Source organism: Larimichthys crocea, chromosome XVIII (assembly GCF_000972845.2).
Source record: "Larimichthys crocea isolate SSNF chromosome XVIII, L_crocea_2.0, whole genome shotgun sequence".
Taxonomy (NCBI): Eukaryota; Metazoa; Chordata; class Actinopteri; family Sciaenidae; genus Larimichthys; species Larimichthys crocea.
The window spans coordinates 8,211,893-8,232,590 of NC_040028.1; the positions used below are offsets into that span (position 1 = coordinate 8,211,893).

General features: G+C 39.3%; 1 protein-coding gene across 1 annotated transcript in view; it reads left to right on the plus strand.

Annotated features, from left to right (window-relative positions):
• The window catches only part of asic4a (acid-sensing (proton-gated) ion channel family member 4a), an 80,517-nt gene that overhangs the window by 43,346 nt on the left and 16,473 nt on the right, over positions 1-20,698 (plus strand). The gene's annotated exons all lie outside the window — the stretch shown is intronic.

Consider the following 20,698-nt stretch of genomic DNA (forward strand, 5'->3'; position numbering starts at 1 on the left):
GTCTCGTCCCAAGCCAGACTTGTCTTGAAATAGCACATCTGCAGGAATAAGGAGGAAAGGAAACCCTGCTGAATATGTCACCGATTACAGCAATTTTGGTCATTTTGTCAGTTTTTCCGACTTCTTTTCTTTGTGCTTGCCAGATTTGATAACTTGAACATTCAGTGGCAGCATTTGAGTTATTCATGTTCAAAGGAATAAAGCGAGCCAGAGGCACCAATAAATAGTCCAACAGATAATGTCCTCAGCTGTGCCACCCTGAAGCCACACTACAGAAATGATTTGCAGATATTTATTTATTTCATGCTCCAGTGTTCAGGGCTACAACCACACTTACAACAATACATGTCCAGTGCTGCGATTTCATGGTTATTAAAGAGCAATCAAAAAATGTTTAATGTTTTCAGTCTGCTAAAGTGCAGTGTTGAATGCATGTGCAATGCAAATGGTATATATTTACATACATTGTGTCCAACATTTCCTCACTCAATATCCATTCGGACGTCAATGCATTTCAACTATCTTTGCCCAAGGCTGACTGTATGTCGCAATTATATAGAAACTACATTAAAAACACCACAGTTTTGCTATTACGATTTGCCAAGAATATCCCCAGCACCTAATAGTAGTGCCTGAATATTCACAGAGAATATAAAAACAATGTGTGTTATGTTGTCATTTTATCTTTGCATGTATTGTAGGGTATTATCAGTCATATCAAATGCTTGGTTCTGGCCATCAGACGTCAGGCTAAGACGCAACAAAACGAAGATCCCCAACTCTCCAAACCAGGCAATTAGCATAGCACCCTACTTGTGTTAGGTACTTGCGATAAGAGGGCTACTGACCAAGTGAGCTATGACATTCCATTGATCCAGAAAATTGCTGCAGAGCCAGCCTTGAAATTAGTTTAAATTGCTGAATCAAAAAATGTTATCCTGGACTCTGGCAAGGCCAGCGTAAACCTTATGCCTCTAATCCCCAGACTGATGTGAAAAGTTGTCAGGGATCGTGTCGCCCACCGCCACGATTGATGGGGGGGGGGGGTTTGGATTCCGTGTGACAGAGAGAGACACATGCAAGCAACTGGGATTTGACTTGGATGGCACTTATGGCTATCAGGGTCGTGACTTGGTTTCAAATCTGCAGGCTTTGGGAATTTCCAGTGCGATCTACCACTAGCTTTGTGCTTTTCGATTCAATTACACGCTGAGTCTTACTCTGTGACAATGTCGGATATCAAGCCCTCTTGGATGTGAGTTGAGTCATAAATCTTTGACGCACAGTTCAAGGACTGGGGGGAATAATTTACCATCAGTCAGGTGCCTCGTTTTATCCTCTTTGGGTACTCTCAAAATAGCAGCAAACAGCATCGTTGGAGTTGTAGATTGATGGGAGGAGGGAGCAGGCAGGAATATGTCAACTCTAAATACCCTTAATGTGGAATAAGTTCTGGTAAGAGGATCACTGAAGCAAACACAGGAGTGGATTAAAGTCAAATATAGTCTGTTATAAGTATAATCACCGGTCTGTCTAAAAGCAGTGCTTGACCAAAAATACTCGCACCACTGGTGTTGAAAATTGTATATCACATTTATGCTATTTGGACAAGAAAATGAACACTGGTCACTCACAATGATGCAAATAGTAGCATGTCAACCTCAGAGGGAAGTTGTAATTTGAACTTTAAGAACTCACCCACACATTGGTTGGCACATTATACTTTTCTCACAGCAATTAAACTAGCAATAGACACAGCCTTGAGCTCAGTGATTGGCTGCAGCATGCTACTGCCCAGGTGTGCTGAGACTGCTCGCTAATGACTGGCTGAAATATGATTTTGGCACCAGTGCACAGCAGTCAGACACTGTCAGAGCTGCAGATGTTGTTTTAACCCATTCATGCAAAAGCGTTTAGCTGTACAGTATGTTTGCAATAGAACTCCAACCACCCTGCTCCTTGCCCCAACACCCCCCGACTCATCTTTGTTTTTTACAATTGGGCTGTTGTGGATTCAGTTTCACATTCAAAGATTTCCTTCCATCTTCACTGCTGAGTTTGGAAAACAACTAGAGAAAACAGAAGGCATTTATCTGCCAGTTTGACGGGGCAATCTTTCCAGAACCTCCGTTTTTTAGGTTTGTTTATCGCGTCCCACAATGTCAGCAAATGTAAAATTGGCCTTTTTTTATAGTTTCCCTTTTTCGCTTCATGTGGAAAAAAGTTAAACTCTAAGTGGGTGAATCTTTAAGTATCGTACATAATCCCTCCTGCTTCTGACAGGAATAAGAAATTTGCCCTAAAGACCACTCAACGGATTTTTAAGTTAGTGTGTGAAAATCCAGCCGGATAAGAGAATGCCCCACTGGATACACCAGGATTAGTACATCTATTGATTTGTGTCATCGTGAGGAACACGCAGTATATTACAAGCACATTAGAAGACAGTATCTCTCCACATTAAAATGTGAAGCAAAGGGAATGGGGCAAGGGCACTTCAAACAGCTGCTTAGCAGCTTACTGATTTGCTGAGTGTGTTTCTTCCCAACAGGTAAGTAGTAATATGTTCTCATTAGAGCTCCAACATCAAAGCCACAAACAAAAAAACAAAAAAAATCCTTTTGTATCTCGGGCTGTGGACTTCACCGGTTCAAGATTGCAAGATTTGATGTAACTTCAAAAACATAATGCAGGGTGAATGATCTGGCATTGCAATGACCAGTCCTCTACCTGGAGCAGTCTTCAGTTCTTTGTCTGCTTAAAGTCTCCCACTGAAGCGCAAAAACCACAGGGCCTGACAGTGTGTCGACTCTGCAATGTGTTGACACTGTTCAGTATGTCACACCTGCACAGATGCTGAACTGGTGCAAAAATAGCCAAGCGTGGCACGGTCAATGTCCAGCAAAGCTAAATAATTTCTATCCTTATCCCAGCATTTTCTACGGCTTAAAAGCTTCTTTTTTTTCTTTTTTTTTTGGGACACTATCACAGCAGAAACCCATAGACTCTGCAGTGAAAGTTAGAGAAAATACAAGTTGATATAAAAACATGTATGGCATATTTATTGATATAAAGTGTATGTTTATATAACTGTGAGTAGGAGTGAAATAAAATCACACACATAACGAAATTTTGAGAGGATGATCTTCAGTGTGCTCATTAAAAAAACTATAAAACACCCCAGCAGCACTAATACACAACTCACATACTCAGTTTCCCAGTGGTATGATTTGTATGATTTGTAACACCAGCACAGCTAACCGTGAACACACCGTGCAAGCAAAGTCCAAAGACAAGACTAAATGCTAAAGTTATGACTGACATGCTGCTGCATCCCAGTGGCAGAAGTAACTAAAATGAAGAGACCAAAGTCGAAACCAGTTGTCTTATATATTAAAACTGTAGATGAGCACGTTTCAAAAGACTGACCAAAGTTCTTGAATTGGAAATCATTGGAAACACTGACTGAACAGCAGTTTTAATAAGAAGAGTTCACAACCTTGTGAGGCATTTTCAAAAAATGTAGTGACTAGAGACTCACTGTGTCATTCACCTCCATCATCAGGTACTATTGTGAACACTGGAGTGAAATGATGGCAATCATCTAGGTCAGGCCTGTGAATCACAAACTGATTCAAAGTATTCGCCAAAAATGTGGATGAAAGCTGCTCGTCACCTTGTGGCAAAACAGTTAAAAGGCTGTTTTAACCTCATGCTGAGGTGCGTTTTGTTCTAAACAAAGTCCTCAAACAATCTAAGCTGAAAGGTCTCAACTTATACAAAGCGAAGAAACAAAAATCTTACAAGGTTGCTGGTTTCATAAGCAAGGTCAGACTGCGTGAGAGGAGATAGTGAACTGTCAATTAATGTTTGATGTCTGCAAACTCGGACAGACAGAGCTCCTGTAGTGAGAATGGTAAAAACGTGTGTCTCCGGGCTCTGCAGTGAGTTGAACTCATATTTGAGTGATATAGACAGGACATCTGTTAACCTGGTGAGGAACTCTTTCAGTAGAACTGAGAGCTGCAGCAGCAGGTTTCCTAGTCTGCAGGAACAGTTGATGGATGTGTCCTCGGCCTGCAGTCTAAAGATGAAACATACAGACATGGCACAGTGTTCAGCCTTAATGAACCCTTGGATCTAATGTCCTGTGTGGAGTAACTTCCTTAGCTTTGACCCAAATCAAAATGTAGCTGTGGTTAATCATCAAAGATTTTAAAGACAAACAACTTGAGCAGCCTCATTAAAGGGAGGCTACTTGGTCAATTTGTTCATTTTTTACCCCAGCAGTGTTTTACCCCAGCAGTGTCACTTTTTTCAGTCTGGAACAACATTTTTGTACCTCAATAATTGCCAGTTTAAAGTATGACATACTGTGTTTCTGTTTTGGTGTTGATGAACGGATAGTTGAGCTTATATGGCTGTGACAAGGTCAGGAAATACTGCCTGAGGAGCCTCAAAATAACAATGCTGCATTTGGAAAGGACACTTGACTATCCTTGAATGTCTTTTAACCCACCACTCTATCAGCCTTTTACTAGATTTGACCAAATATTCAAAATATTTTGAAACCTTGAACGAAGAGAAGTATGCATGGCAATTCTCTGGTTTTGAGTTGGTTTGTCAACTCTGTCTGCTGCTTACAGATCTCTCAGAATGACTTGGTCAGGGTTGTGTTAAGTGGTTACCCTTGAAGGACGATACAACTTCAGCTGAGTGTGTGTAATATTCATAACAACAGCAACCCTGACCATCTCAAACTTCACTACAAAATCGACTTGCTTAATTCTGAACAGATTCATGTAATTCAGTTTGTTTTAAATGTGAGAAATTGTACATGATACTTGTTACTTGTTAGAATTAAATTCAGTTACTGGAGTGCAGCTAATCAGCTCTAGGCCAAAACATTAACCTTCTTAACAGAACTTCCATTGGGACATGGAAGCTGTGATCTATGAACAGGAAAAATCAAATTTAGGTTTATTTCAGTTTTTGTGAGTTTCTAAAAAGACACGGATCATCGACAGACCTGAGGCGGGCTGCTTAAATAAGCCATCTGTAATAGCACACACCTGTCAATCAAGCGGTCACGCTGTTAATTATGCACAGCTTCGAGTCTTAATATCATCTGAACAGGTGAGTTAAGAAAAAATATTCACACCCCTCACAGTTGTCATGGGTGGGGAAATGTAGAGACCAAAACCATTATCTGAACCAGGCTGTAAACATTCCCAGCCTGAGCAAGCCCATGGCGACAATGGCAAGAAAAACCCAGCGAAATCATGGTGGACGGTGACCGGTTGAGTTTAAAGAGGGAGTATTTATTGTATAATGTACAATGTAGTGCATGAAGTGTTTAAGACTGTTAGATATAGTCATACGTACACATAATCGGTACCTGTTCCTTTAGCCTCTGTGGTGCCAGGAATGTGTAATGATGTTTGCACATCAAGATACTATGATAAGTAACTACTACAATTTAAAAAAAAAAAAAAAAAAGGTTAAAAAAATGGCTTATGGAAAACTTATCATTCAAGTTATAATTTATATGTCAGCTGTGTTTTAAATTAGAAAACCTAATTATGGTATAATTAAAGGGCAAAGAAGAGTTATTAAAGTTATCATTTCAGAGATTAAAACAGATTAAAACATTGCAGATATGTTCTCCATTTAGTTGGTTGTTGAGGTATTGCAGTTGGATCTAGTGGCAGTACAGTGCATGTCCCACCGGAAGGCAAATAAGTAGTACACCGCTTTGAACAAAAGAGGACCATGCAAATAAGAAGAATATTTCATGTCCTGAGCCTGTCATAATGACAAAAGAAAAAAACAAGCATACCTTTTAGTTTCATTCAGCAAAGCTGCTCCATCGTTAAATACTTGCTGTGCGAAGACCTCCTGGGAAATTAAAAACATATTGTGCCACAATTTCCCTGTGACTCAGAGAGTCCCTGGGGAGAGCACTTTTAAAATTTCTAATAAAGGAGACTTCAAATTACAGAGAGGGGACCTGGCATTAATTAAACTGGGGATTTCAGTAGGGTCAACTTCTCATATTTATCTGTTTATGCCCATGGTTCGGTCCTCTGTAAAGACTGTTTGGTGTATTGAGGTCGCGGCTCATGTGTAAAACAAACATGTGGATGATACAGAGATGATTTATGTGTTACAATAAACTAAAACCATAAGGTGATAAAAACGTGTTGCAGTGCAGAGGGGTCAGGATGATCTGACAAAGTTTGCTTTTTTCTGTTATTTTTCTTCTTTGACATGTCACCAAGGCGCCCTTGACTGTGGAAAATGTCCTGCTTGCTACTTAACTCTCAGATTTTAATGTCATCATTGCATTCACCAGATTAATATTTTAACAAAGTGTGTAGTGTAAATCTGTTTTAGCAAGACTTCAAAATTATTGTTTCAGCTTATCTACAAATGATCACTCACCATCTGCAGGTTCATAAGACTAAAATCACGCTGTCCTACTACAGCACACTGCTGTGAGTCTATTTTTCATTCAAGATACAGAACCTGCTGTTCATGTTGTTTGCAGCCTTGACTTGTGCTAAATTGTCGACTGGTTGGAAGGCAGTACACAAAGAATATAACATGCTGCTGTTTCAATGTGTGTATTCTTTGTGTGTGAATTTGAAGAAGGACTTTGGTAAGGAATAACAATATACTACTATACCTGTTTCCAAAAATACAACTGCATGTTTTGTTTAGGTCTTTGCCCAGTGAGTAGTAGAAACTAAACACTGCAATGTTGTGCTAAATGTTAAATACATAAAATAAAGTAAGGTAACATATTTAGATCGAGTATTTCTAACAAATCAGCATACGTTCATGAATTGTCTCATATAATCGATATTTATATATAGATAGATAGATAGATAGATAGATAGATAGATAGATAGATAGATAGATAGATAGATAGATAGATAGATAGATAGATAGATAGATAGATAGATGCAATATCCTCAGGTAATAATCTGCTCAAAATTCACCCAAATCGCTCGTTTGACACAAACATCCTGCAGTTATTGCGTTCACAATATTGGTTATTTATACAGTATAGGATGTTATGATTTAGTCAGAGATTAAATCATAACACGAGCGGTGTTTCCTTTTCCTATAGGACCACCACACCAGAATTTGCTGGATGTTTGAAATAAACAACAGTTTAATCAAATTTAAGCCATGACAACTTTACAGGGTGATCAGTGTGTTTAAAGTTTCTCACCCTGAAAACTCCAAAAACAAAAATATCACTGCAAGATTATTAGTTAATGTTGAAGCTTTCTGGATGAATTATTTTTACAATCTCTATCATGGCAACAACAATACGGTAAATGTTGGGAAATGTAGCACATCTGTCAGCTTTGTGTCTGTGTCATGTTGTTTTTGCCTCTGGATGAAAAACATTTGCTGGCAGTGTTTACAACTCAGGGATTTAATCTGAGCTTTGTTTTACATAATTACAACTAGTGATCCCGATCAGTAATTTCCTGTGTCACCATTTCCTACCTTCATTGGGTTTTGTGGATTTCTAATGAAGTGGATAGTTGTACCACCAATTTTGAAATCTAGAAACCTTTTCTTAAAATTAGCTGACAAAACAATTGATGAATGTGAGCACCAAACATGGCTTCACATGTGCTTTAAGGTTATATAAATGTATTCTTGTAGGAGGAAAAGTGCATGTCGGTGTACTCAACAGAACAACCTGAGAAGAAGGACGTAGCTTCATGTGCTTCAGTTATGGTTGCATGACTTTAATTATATTGTCTGTTTGGCAGAGCAGTAGCACATCAATCTTATCTGCTTAGCTTCATGCAACAACACTCAAACCTCAACAAAAACCTCTCAGCTGACAGGTTCCTCAGCACAGCATTTTGTCTCGGGCTAGTCTGAGCTAACCAAAGATCCACAACTGCCTGGAATGTCAAAAATTAAGCTCTATACAATGTGTTGGCTTTATGTTTTTGAATTATTTAGATAGATAAAGACTTATTTACAGTACCTAAATAAGGAAAATCAAGTTTAAACTTTATTGATCCCCAAGCGGAATATTAACACTGAGGATCCGAGTGTAGTTTCACAGCTATAATATATTTAAGTACACATTTCATCAGCATAATTGATACAGTGCTGCAGACTACTGCATCACCATTATATCCATCATCATAATAAAGTTACAATTTTATATCAGTCAATTTGACACTAAAAAATGCACTATATCCTAGGCGAGCCTCTTTGTTTGTTTTGTTTAACATTACAGATTGGGCCTTAACGATGTTTGATCAGGCTTAATTGAAGATAAGGCCAACTTTATCTCCAGCTCAACAAACAGCAGGGTAGAGCCAAGTAGGAGTGATGGATGGTCCCTCCGAGCTCCTCTTGTTGTTTGTTTCATCCCTCGCTGTGTTTAAAAATGACCCTTCAAAACTGTACCAAGGGTGGAAACTAGTGTTCTCGGTGCGCTGAAGGAGGACATGCTTGCTTGAGTAATCCTTTACCATGGCTTTTACAAGGGCCTTTCTTGGCACCAAGGCAACCCTTCAAACATCAATATCGGGTGTGTGCTATTCCCTTTGGGTTGGTTCAGTTGATGGCTTTCCATCCCTGTATGAGGGCTTGCTGGCAGAGATGGAAGAGGCATGGGAATGCACTGACATTGATTTCTTCATCCCAATGCACACGCTGATGTATTGACTGCCATGCCGATCAGTTAGAGACATTCTGTTTACCACTGTTTGGTGGAGCTGAAAGACAGTGAGCATCGCACTAAGCCACTGAGTCAAAGGGTATACTCATTTCATTTCCCTGCAACACTCTTCTTTTTTCATTTTCTTTCAGGAAAACATTTTACTTTGACTGTTCTGTCAGTGAAATGTTGCCTGAGTCAGTTTAAAAAAGAAGTCTTGACATACTGTTCGAACTATGACGATAACCAGCGTGATTATGCTGAGGGGTGTCTGAGTGCAAATAGTAAGGCCTGCTCTTCTCTGTTGCGCTTACGGCCATTCACTTGCAGAAACTGCTCTTGTTTAAAATATCTATAGGAGGTTAAAGTCATGAATAGAAAGACTTGCGTAATGTCTGAGTCAACTAGGCCTTTCCTCTTCCGCCACAGTGAACAATCTCTGATGCATGGAGCTTTATAATGATAATTTAGCCATCTAAATGGTGCCATCGCTCGCTAATGATGAAGTCAAGCACAGCACGCAGATCACAGACTGCAGTGTGTGTTAAGTTAAGGCGCCGGGTGTCTTCAGAGGTATATTGTGCAGCTTGTTGTCAAAGCGAGGCTAAAATAAACATGCTCTGTTTCTGACATCTGTCAAAGTGAATTATAGATCTCAAGAAGAGTTGCAGAAGTCACTATTCTTCTTCTTGGTTTACAGCTCTGTTTTTTTGTGATAATAAGTCATGCGTTTTTAGTGCCTGACTGGAATCTGACTGATACAACACATGCTTCTAGAGGCAAAATACAAGGAGAAACACACTGCAGCTGCTTCCCACCTTCAGGTAATGTGATGTGTCTCTGTGTGTGTGCCTGTGGTGTAAGGGCACAAATGACCTTGTAGCAAGAGAAATAATCCTGCATACTTGATGACCTAATGTCGAAAGATAAATTAATTATATGTCTTCACTCTTGACCCTAAAATCTGTTAAAGCCTTGAAATTCAACTAGTTGCATAATAATTATTTAAAATGGATTGATTTCTAGATGTGATGGACAGGTGAAGCGTTTGCATTTCATCATCTCATTTCTGCCTGCAAAGGTGCTCATCACCTGAAGCATCCAGTTTGGCTTTGTGTCTTTTAGATGCAACAAAATTGCTCCGAGTTGTATTAATGGAACTCAGGCACAATCTGAGCAGAGAGGGACAAGGTCAAAGTCGAGGCTACCACCTCTGAAATTGATTTGACACAGATTCATCTGCACAGAGCAAATGTGTGTTAAAAAATGCATGCCTCTTGATATTTTCATATTACAAATGTATAAGGAAACAAATATATGAATGTGTATATGAAAAGTATTAAAACCTCCATCTGCATTACAGAATCAAAATTTACAATTTCAGTCTTTGCAAGACAAACTCTTGCTTTCATCCTGTTTATGCAGAAAGTAAATAAATAAATAGATGCGTGGTGAAAGTAAATCTCAATTTAAAGGAAGCCGGTGACTCTAGTCTGTTTATATTACAGTTTTTGTTTCAGTTCTATGTACACTATTTATACTAACACTAAGTGGGTGTTTAACATAAGAGAAAAGGCATAATGTAATTAACTTCAAACTATTTACTATAAGTAAAGTGTTGCTTTGATTTTTGGCCTTTTGTAATTGGCTTTCCTGTTCTCACTTCTAATAAGCTAGCCCTAAGTATTCAGTACTATATTGATAAATTAATGAGAGTAATTAAAGCTTAACCTGCCACTATAATGAACATTCTAAAATAAACTCTAATACTTGGTCAAAGGCTGGTGTCAGACTTAGAATCATGTTAATGTGAGCAATACATATTATTTTCACGTTTAAGCACAAAATATTTAAATTATTTATAGTGCTGGTTGTTATTTGTTTCCATCAGCGTTTACTATTATTACCATCTGTTTGAATAGTTTCCTGGATACGTTTGACCTGCTGTTAAAAGTCAGGAGTTCACATAAATCATTAGGCAGTAGTTATCCTCTGGGGATCACTAATGTCTCAACACAGTCTGATGGCAATCCACCCAAGAAGTTGTTTAGGTATTTGTGGTACAAACCAACAAACTGAAATAGGTTTCATGAATTCAACATTAAATAAGATATGGCGGACATTTACATGCATTTAAATTGTGTTTGTGATTTGGACTAAAGTGCCATGTATGTGTGGTTGAATGCAACATTTATGTTGGCCTTTGTATCTGTCTTCTAATTGTGACAGTGAGTAATGTGTTTCAGTAACAGGACACATAATGGTAACGATCATCTTGACCCTGCCACAGCTCAGCCGAGTGCACAATGGCACAGCATCACTGTGAGGCTTTGGCTGTAAATAACAACAAACAACTTCAGTGTGAGTAAACTCCAAGGAGATCAAATGCACATTGACAGCCAGGGCTGTAACCACAGGAAACCTTCCAATATTTTGAGGCCCTATCACAAGCAAGTTCCTTAACTGACAGTCAGAGCCCAGGAAACAGGCCTGGGATTGTCACGACTGTGGGATATACAGAACCCAACATCAACTCTTTATAATCCACACTGAGATTTGTGGCCTCTGATGCAGGATATCAAAAGCGCCTGTTATGTGCATAGAAAATTTGAATTTAAAAGTGACGCAGCTACATCATCAACTTCTAAAGGTTTCTGGAGCAAATACAATAATATTTTCTAGCCAGGTGTGATTGATCCTCTAATTGGACATTCAACAGCACACGTACAGTAAATGACAAATATAAAAGGATTGATAGATTATAAAAGATTGTATTTTTTTATCTGTCCTTGAAGTTTGGGAGCTTCAGATGCTTACTGGAAGGCATCCTGCAATCTCATGATCCCCATTTGGCAGAACTGAAGTCTGCATGCCAAACATCTGGGCAGGTGGCATCCAGCCACTTGGCTAATAGCAAGCCAGATATCTGGCCTGTCTTTGATGTGCAGACAGGGATTACAGTGGTCCTCTGCTCTCACACTTAATAACCTGGTATTAAAGGAGCATCAAATCATTTATAATCTTTATCGACCTCCATTGGCGAACAGTAGTAGTTGCAACAAGAGTGATAGATGAGCCTGAGGCACAGAGAGCAAGAGAGAGAGCCAGAAGACACAAGAGTCTAATGAAGAAATGAGATGCCACTATGGTAAATACAGAAATAATTATACTGTGGAATAATAGTGAAGCAGTGTTTTGGTTGCGAGGGTTTGTAGTCTTCATAACTGAACTGTGATACCAATCACACAGTACAGCATGGAGGGGTGGAGGGTGTTGTTGGTGATTGGATGGAGTTTTTGGACTTGAATAGAATATAATAATTAGCATAAAGGGAATTTATAATGTCAGAAGTGTCACCACCTCAATTGAAATCAGTGAAATTGATTATTAAATCTATCAGTCCCCTGTGGATATACTGTGCATTTTGTCCTGTGAAAATTCTCTTAGTGTGACTTTGTCACAGTCAGTAAAGGACAGGATCAGTGGTTTAAGGTTTACATTTCCTTTTTCGATGTTCCTGTCCTTTGTTCCATTATCTCCTTCTTTAACTCAGTTATTTGAGAGGACTGCAATTAGAGGCCAAATTAAACTGGGTGTGTTTAGGTGTGCAGTTATACCTCTGTGTCTGCCAAACTTCCTTGGGCTCTGGCTTTAGATCCAGCTTAGTCTAATGGACTGTGAGATCTGCTTTTGACTCAAAACAAGCTCTTTCGCCTGAGCAAAAACACTAATCAGACTTGTTTACTTGGATGATTTATGTAGCATGAAAAACACAAATCCCCATGCTCATAAATGTTACACGGTTGAGCGGCAAATATCGTTTCTCTGTTGCACTCACCAAAAGGGAAAGGTTTGGAGGTAAGTGGGTAAGTAACTGCACTTATTGCACCATCTTGTGAATAAAGCAAGTGCTGCATGTCATTAGGAGTCTCTGGACATCAGACATGTGACACCAGGGTACACAGGGAGAAGAAAAAACATTTATTATTGTTATCTCATGTACCAGCCGCATTTTATAAAATACTAGCAATCACGAGCATTTGTTGATACATGTGCTCAGTTATGAATAACTTGTCACAGAGTGACACGAGATATTTATTTGCATCTGTATCTTTCTCATATCCCTGAAAGGACACCATATTTTATATTGATGATTCATGTCAAGAGATAGTAGATCCTGCTTTTCCTCTCTGGTAGTTTCATCAACCCCAACATGTGGCTTCAATCCAACAGATATCATTTCCCCAGAGTTCCCTGGAAAAGAAAAACAACCAAGCAGGTGTCTTGGTTATGATGAATACTAAATAAAAGTTTGGCCAAGGGAACTGTGACGGTGTTTCTTCTGCGGCAGTTTGGGTGGGAGTGTTTGTGTTTTGGAGTAGATGCCAGAGTCTGAGAGAAGCAGAGAGTTGTGCAAGATTGAGAGCTTAGGAAATGAAATCTTGTGTTAATGACAGAGGTACCTTAATTAAACCTGAAATATCTAAATGACTGCAGAAAAACAAAGTCGACAGTTAGACAAATGCCTAAGGCGTGAGTGTTTGCCGGTGCAGTGCCCAAGGCAAATTTCTCCCTAGCTGTATGAGTGTCCACTGTACAGAATGACTGATCAGTACTGTGGCCAAGAAGGGGTGAAGTGGAAAAGTTAAGCATACTTGGCTCATGTAGACACACCAATATGCTCCTTTGCTATCTTGAGAGCCCCATTAGCTCATACACTCTGCATGACTGTACTGTACTCCTCTCTTCTGAGCCATGACCTCAAACTCTGGAGTGGAATAAATAGCCTGAAATTGCTCCTAAACCACCATGGGGCAAAACATAGTTTAACCAGAGGTGCTGTTAGGGAGGATCCCGAATGACTCAGATGACCCAGAGTTTGACAAGACCCCTTAAGTATGCCAGGGATTATACATTTCTAAGCTGTTTCAAGAGAGTTAAAGATACTTTTAACACAGATAAATGGATAATGACAACAGTTGTTCTTTATGTTTCATATACAAATAATTTATAGGTGCTGTTCTGGTTGATTTTTAAGGTCAAGAACTAGTTGGCACTTTGGTTGGATCCTGGCACAAACTCTTGCTGCAGGAAATGCTTTATCTCAATTATATATAAAGACTGATGAGGGACCTGTCTCACTGCGGTGATCCAAGTGAATTATCCCCATTATGACAGTATTTCTAATCACATTTATAAAACAGCAGCTTCATGGCCGTGATGTTAGTATAGACCGGACTGAATGTACCGGACTCTTCCATTTGTGAGGAGCTGTTTTGTGCTGGAGAGCCTGTCCATTTTCAACCTCCTTTTCAAAAGCATCTCTTACTGCTCAATAAGCTGAGTATGCTCGGATATGCGGAGAATAGCAGCACGGGGGGTGGTGGTGAAGGGAATACTAACATTTGAAGAGAGAGAGGTTTGCTGAGTGCACTGTTCTGACTTTGGCGGTCCACTTATTTGTGATGTTCTGTCAGAGGAAACCAGAAAGAGGGCAGCAAAGGCAGAGAAGAGATGAGTCAGAACTCCTGCACTAATGACTGAAATAATCCCCACACCGTTATATCGGACTTTATCATTTTAACGTATGGTATTCAGTGAAACTGCAGAGTGGAACGTGCAAAAATAATACTTAAAATGATCACTACCTTGTAGGATCAACCTACTTCGGTGCGACATTCTATTATCCTCCTATAAATCATCAGGGAACTCTCTTTCTTATGACAATTTGAGAAAATTACCACATTTATTAAACAGGTTATTCTGCCCAACTGCAGAGGAGACCAACCATGAACACAGCCCACTGATTACACAGTATTATTTGATCACTGTATTAAACTACCATTGCAATCTCTGCATTCAGTTGTGTAATGAAGGTTGGAATTGAAGCACAATAACTTTAATGTGTTGAATGGCAATCTAAAGCATGTGTCCCTCACACCATGTTTAGAGGCCGACATTGAGATGTAGTTTAATGGTGCAAAACCTTTGTGACTCACCTTCCAGTCTGTACTGTTTAGGCTTCATGGCTGAGCGTCTCCTCCGTTTTTATGTGAGAGGGAGGTTATGATGTGATTTGTATTTACTACCCCGCTGTACATATGTATGTAGAGATCTCAAAGCGCTGACCCACGATAAAGGTAATCTGCTTGACGTTTGATTGAGGATAATTCATGAATTATGCAGCTTAACCGTGGTGCTAGAGAAGAAACAATGAGTTCTTGTCAGTTCTTCAGACGTGTGTGCGTGAGTTATCACATCACTATCATTTTTTCTAAGCTTGAGCTAAAGAATCTTAAAAATCTCTGCAGTCTTGCTATTCAGCCTTGTTGATGATTTCTGAGGGCTACTGAAGGTTTTGACACAGTCAAGATATGAGAAGTCCCATGACGAGGTCCATAGGCAGATTGTGAAAGGAATTTCTGTGTTGAGTTCTCCAATAAATTCAGAAAATACTCTATGTTAGCATTTTATTAGGTGCAGTAATAATCCTATCTTGAATGAATAAAGCTTATATAACAGTTTTTGTTGTCACTATGCTATTTTATTGAAGTCTGTGGTTATTTACAAGTCTGTAGATATGATAGCGTTGTTGCTAATGTTTTGTCCACCCCATGAGTGGATCAGCAGCTTGTTTTCTTTTCAGAGCTATCATACTGAGTTATGAAAAGTGAACAGTGAACACAAAAAGCCTTTTTAGCGACGCATGTCAGTTTGTTGGAAATCAGGTGAGGGAACCCAAAGACTTTTTCCTTCTTTTCATTTTGGTCAATAAAAGTTGACAGACAGCAGAAAAGAACTGTACACATAAATACCAGCGATAAGATGTCTGTTCTCTTTTGCTCAACACATGCAGTGTAGTGTTGCCTTATCACCCCCTGTTGTTCTTTTTTTATTTGCAAGTGTGTTGGTAAAGAATCTCTGTTTTGAGAATGTGAGGGAAACACTCACTTCATAAAGCAAGTTTTTTTTTAAATGATTATTATTGTGTTAGGGTTATTGAGTGCAAGAATAAAAGGAAGAAATGCAGCAAAAATGATGTTGTGCCCTGCACTTAAAAGCTATGTTCACTCTGTAATTTTTATCACAGTCTTTCTTTTTCTTGAAGATTAAAACATCACATGCTTTTTGTATCTCCCTTTAAACGTCAGTTGGTAACAGCTGTTTTGACTGAACTGACGTGTCACTAAGTAGTTCTCGAGGCAGCTATTTGGCTTTCCATTGTTCCAGTGTGTCCTCTTTGTCCTCTAGTGCAGGTTGAGCATTTTCCTTCCCTGTGTAGGTTTGTCTCATATTACATCTTCTTCTATAAGAAGACAACTGCCAATGGGATAAGACAATTCCTTTTGTTCGCAGTGCAATTTTTGTTATATCAGGAATTTTTAGAAAAGAGTACCTTGAGACAAAACAAACAACCCTTCACAAGAAATAAGAAAAACTGAACAGTTGATGATTAGATTTTTGCAGTACAGTGCTATTGTGTATACACCGCTGGTCCTGAGAAAATATTCCATAGAGATGCCATGTAAATATTCAGTTCATGTCACGTTTGAGTCTCGCTGCTATAGTAATGAACACATTAAATCAAGGAACGCTCTGTCTCAACCTTAAAACCTGCATGAGCCATACTTAATGGTTTTCAACTGCCAATCAGTGCTGTGGCATATTCTACCACCCTCCGTAAATGAATTCAAATCCCCTTCCCTCAGACTCGGAGTGCTACCCGATGCCACGCAGCCTGCCTGGAAATGGATGTCCTCCGGAGAAGCACTGAAGTGATTCCTGCAGGTTATTTAAAAGGAAAAGTGCCATGGGACTGTCAGATCACAGCCATAAAGAGGGTGTTTAAGGGTTTACCCCACTAGGGATTATGAATTACATGGTAAGGGGTTGGTCTCTTAATGCATTTAGCATGGAGAGACAGAATGACAGAAACAAGGCACTTACTGGCAAAAGACACATAATGAACTGACATTTAAGACAGTCTTGTCAGAATTGGTGAGAACCATTACATGAGATAACTTTATAAAATTATATTTTTGTTTCAGAAAGTTTAACACCATGAATATAAGACTCGATTAGAAAAAAATCTCTGCAATATATATATATTTTTAAAAAAAAGAAAAAAAAAGTGAGAAACCTCAGGACAAGAAGCAGAGGAGGCATCCATCCCCCAGTTCGGACAGACATAGAATACATGTCATGTATACAGAGTAGACAGGAGTAGTGTCTGATTAACAAGGAAAAAGGTCCTGGGGTAAAATATGGCCCACCGTTCTTCCCACTGTCTTTGCATTATGTATGTATTCTGTTAAGTGCCCATCATGTTCTCTGCACACAGCAGACTGCACATGGCAGGTTCATTAAATTTTACCCAGAAGACCCAGAAACCAACTACTCTTATTCTGAAATACTGCCCAACTCCAGGGTTGCTTTGTTGAGTTAGTCTGCGGCAATTTGATTAAGCATAAATCTTTTTAGACATATGGACTGTGTCAGCATAATGTCAACTGGAATAATAAAGGCGTTCCATTTTGACACAGGATCCCCCTCGAGCATCAAGACAAAAATCTAAGGACTTAATTAACTGTTGTTGTTGTTTTTTTGGCCACTTGGGGGCAGCAGAAACAAACTGTTAAAAATATATTGTCACTTTATAAACTTGTTATGGTGAAAAGTTGTCTTTTTATTGATCATTAGTATTCATTTAGCATCATGTTTGTGCCCACCTGCTCTTTCATGGTCTCCACCAACCCAATAAATGGCTCATTGGCTGCTAAATGTTGCGTTATGTTCACCAGCTAGCCGCTAATTTTGTTGAAAAAAAGCAGAAAACAGGGAGAGTGGTGAGATTAATCTAAAACGGTACAGCTGCAGGCCTTGGTGTCAAAACTATAGAAAACACTTCACAGCAGAAGAATCTCAAGTATATACAATTAAATGATCAATGGTTAAACTCCATTGACCAACTGCAAATCCTACTGTACCATATTCAAGTAGTGTGATCAATTATTAATATAAGAATAACCGCCTAAGGCTGTTCTCCTCTTCAGTTTATAGTGGTACATGCTAAGGTCAAACAAATTAGCAGTTATTCAAGGTAATTGCTGCATGGTGAACCAAGGGCCTTTGATGTACTCGCAGGAGACATCCCTGTCTTTCATTCCCTCAGTTTCTTCTCAGGGGTCCTGAATCTCCCAAGTAGTTTGGACATTTTTTTTTCATTTTGTTTCCTTTTTTGTTATCACAACACTCTACATAGTGTGACACAATATGCAACACGTCATGTAGGCAGGGTGTAGTGTTTTGTTTTAGTTTTTTGCCTGCTACACAAACTCCATCCAACTGATTACAACGGACATGCTCTGCTGTGAGCATGCTGGAGTGGCTGTAGAGTTGTGCAGTGGTGTGCAAATGAATGAAAAGTGATGAATATTAGTTTATGCCAGATATTCGCTCACAAAACAGAGATGAATTATCCTGTATTCTCTCCTGAGAATTAAAAGCACAGTTAAAAGTATTACATATATATATGCTGCTAATTTTTTTGTTATTTCAAATCTCTGAAACTCAATTTTTTTTCTAGTAGAGGACCTTAAAACCCCAATTTGGTTCTAAAATTTTCAAGCTCTCAAGGTTGGAAAGATTGCCCTGAGGTTTTGGGGGCCCTGGGAGTTTATGAAAGAGTTAATGATATTTTTTCTGAACGACAACAAACAATGCCTCAATAAGTGCCTAATGATTAGCTGTTGTAAACAGCTTGAGCGGCTCAGAGAACTACAAAATGTCTTTTCATTTGGATTGTAACTGCCATGCTGCTGCTCTGTTTCAGCTTGTCAACAGCGGTGCCAAGTTCCCACTTGGGAATTGCCCGAGTCAGCCATGTTACCTTTGCTAAATTCGGTGCAAGATGTAACAAGAGAAAAATGCTCCATCAATCAAGTTGCAGATGCAGAAAGAGAGAGATTGTGGGGGTGGGGGAGGTTCAGAGGCAGAGAAATAAACCAGAGGAAGCTCTGCCAACAACCATTTCCTGGGTGAGATGATGGGAAAACTTCTTCTTACTCTCTGGGGACATCATTTGTGAACACGCCGACGTCCTCTGCAGCACAAAGTTTTAGAGCGGAACCCAGGCCCTTGGTCGAGGTGTTTTGAGAATTTCTAAAGTGAAATCCTCCTTTGCCTCTGTTGCCTGCTCCATCAGATAAAGTCTGCCTGTCGAGGCTTAAGTGTGTCAATGAACGGTGGGGAGGATCAATGATAAGTGCAGCTTACCTCCTCAGCTGCTCCGCACCAGCCAAATAGAGATTAAACCATTTCAACCTAATAGCAAATGTCAGTCAAAAGTCACACCTGAGCCCCCGCTCCGCAGCCCCCCACCTTTAATTTGCCACCTCCCATTTTTCTACTCACAGTGGCTGGAAAGATGCTACCTACCTTAAAAAAAAAAAAAAGAGTTAAGTGTCTATAAAAGATTTCCACTACGAAGACCCCTTTCTACCACATCAGAGTGTCAACTGAGATCTGTAATTTCTTTCAATCCTCAACTAAGACTCACTTTGAAGGTTGCTATTTGTAAGGCATTCAAAAACACTCAATACAAAACATGCATGCACACACATGCAGATCAAAAGTCTCATGGTCTATTATTTCTTAAAATACAGCTGTCTTTCCAAACACCAAGCTTTTGTAAACTCTGCTCATTTCTTGCTCTAATCACTGTTGTGGATATTTTTTAAATTGCCCACTCTTCCAGGGAATTACTTGACTGAACACCACCGCCGTGGCTTTGATTCACAGATGTGAATACACCCCGCGGTCTGCAAATGAGAGCTTGTGTTGTTCCACCAGTATCCTTTATTTAGACATCATAGCACTCATTAGGTGGATCAAACTGATATCAAAGTCAGAACACAGACGCTCATGTTTTGGAAAATGCCACCGTCACTGTGTCTCCTTAATGATACGTCTGCCGTCTTTTCAGCTCAATTGTTATTTCACTTGTCATTTCTCCCGCGACTTGTCAGTTGACCTCTACTGCCATGCGATTTCCTCTGCTTTAATGCTTTCATCACTGTCCTCTTTTATTTGACGTTTGGACAAAATGAATCCAATAAATTACTTTTCTTTTCTTTCTTTTTTTTTTTTTTTTGCACTGTGGAAAGATGTATTATGATGTATTATGAATGTGTCATTAAGAGTAGAAAGCTGCGCTCTCAGGATAGTTAAGCGATTGGCATGTGTAGCAGGACTCATAGCTCGGAATCTACAGAAATCATCAACATTTCATTCTCAAATGTCTGTTTCCCTCAAAATGAGCTTGTTATAGCTCATTTTGCAATGAAGTTTTTCATTGCCAGCATTGTCAAATCTGTCGGCTAAAATGACTGTTGCTAACAATTTACCAGCTGTAACACTGGCTAGATAGATAAATAAATTAACAGTAGCTAGTCTGTTGAAAAAACAGAGATGCTTCTTGGTGTCTTTAAATAATGCACTTGATGTTTTTCAGAACAGCTAAATGATGTGATCAAACCTTAATCAGGATCAAAACACATGGTTGTTTTAGTCTTTTTATTAAAATACTTACATGCAGATCACAGATCGTCCCTTAAAAAACTCACTGGACATTTCCAAAAGATGGATATTTTCTGCAGTGCAGCAGTTTAGATGGGAAGCATAAACAAAGAGATCATGCGTCCCCCACAGAGACAGCTCCTCTGATAGGTGGTGATGTGATAGCTCATTCAAAGCAGCCTCTCACTTATTGTCTTTTGTTTTCCTTTGAAGGAAGATTAAAGAATCTTTTATGCCATTTGATATTTCAGTGGGATGGTAGTACTATTGAGCTGCATTGTGCATGGTTTGTGTGGTGAGTGTTGGGAATTCATTCAAATACAGCTTATCAAAGTCCACGAGGACTGAGCCAGTAGACTGCATCCAGAGGTGTGTGTGGGGGTAATATTCAGTAACTTGGGCAAGCACACACACAGT